Here is a 1,476-nt window from a genome sequence, read left to right on the forward strand (position 1 = left end):
ATTTATGGTGTTAATTATTGTAAGCAGCCAATAATAGTAATCTGTGCTTGCATGAATTTCTTTATCTGAGCATCTCAAAGTGCTTTCTGAACCTGATCTCATTGGTTCTTGCAATATCACATGACATCAATGAACATTATCCATACAAACTACAAATTCACTCCAGTGCTCCTGGGCATCCATCTCCTTAGCTTGGAGGGTCATCAGGCATGCTAACTGAACACTTATTTGTACCTTTTTGTGTCATTGGTAGCCCTAAGGCAGAAATAGGACAAGAGGGAAAAAAGAAGAGGAAATAAAAGGAAAAGAGAAGAAAAGATACAAATGCCATCATGTGGAATGTTGGGTCAAGCAGTTTATTCTCATATTAGTCCACTGGGGCCATAAGTTGCTTGTCTCCTTGCTAAATAATACATTTACTGAGATGTTTCACTGGAGCTCTTGGGCCTCTCATAGGAAGGATGAAAGGATTTCTTGAAGGTAGTGGTTTGGAGAAAAGTCTGAAATTTACCTCTACACCATTACATTTAAATCTGGTTGGTTTTTTAAAAAATACATTTGAATCTTTAATAATGTCAATTGCTTTTCCAGTTGGAAATTTGGCTAAGATTACCAAACAGAATATATTCTTCTTGCCTAGAAAAACAGTGGAACATGTCTGTTTAAGGTTTATATTGCCATTAGTGATGAAGCAAAGTATTCTTATTTTCCAAACTTGAACCTAAGAGAGGCTTAGGGAAGTTTCTTGGATTTTCTTGTGTGGGGTACCATGAATAAATTCAAGAAAACCTGAACTGCAGTAAGCTTCAATATTCAGAAAGGCGCACGGACTTAGAAGGCTTCAGTTTTTGTCTTTGCTTTACCATTAACTTAGGAAAATCTTTTAAACTCTCTGAACCCCAGTTATCTCATCTTTAAAAACAAGGGATGAGACTAGATGATCTTTATGGTCCTTTCTGGCTCCAAAGTTTCTGTGAAAAACTTTCCCCATGTCAGCCTCAGGCTGACTGTGTAGATAGAAATGACCAAAGAATGCCCTCATTCTTCTCTCTTCCTTTTTATTAATAGGAAACAGTTATACCTAAAAAACAATAACTTGTTGTCAATGGTAAAAAAACAACAACACATTTCTGTAATTCCATGGCATGATCCAATAGTTGTGGAGATTTTGATGAACTGGATGCACTCCACTTAGGAAAACTGAATAACGTCTCCAGAGTAAACTTAATCCAACAATATTAATATGCTGGCAGCTTTGATTATGTTTGTGCTTTGTATCGAAATATATTATGCTGTGGTGCATCTGCACTGATTTGCCTCTGGAAAATCTCACTGCATGTATTTATATTGTAACCCATCATTGTAGGCATTAGTAAGTTGTTTATGGTATTTCCTGGCTATTCAGGTCACTGTCATGTTAAAAGTAGGAACTTCAGAATGGCAAAACAAAATTTTTACAAAAGTCAGGCGGAAACT

The sequence above is a fragment of the Vombatus ursinus genome, unplaced genomic scaffold (assembly GCF_900497805.2).
Source record: "Vombatus ursinus unplaced genomic scaffold, bare-nosed wombat genome assembly UNPS02014812.1, whole genome shotgun sequence".
Classification (NCBI taxonomy): Eukaryota; Metazoa; Chordata; class Mammalia; order Diprotodontia; family Vombatidae; genus Vombatus; species Vombatus ursinus.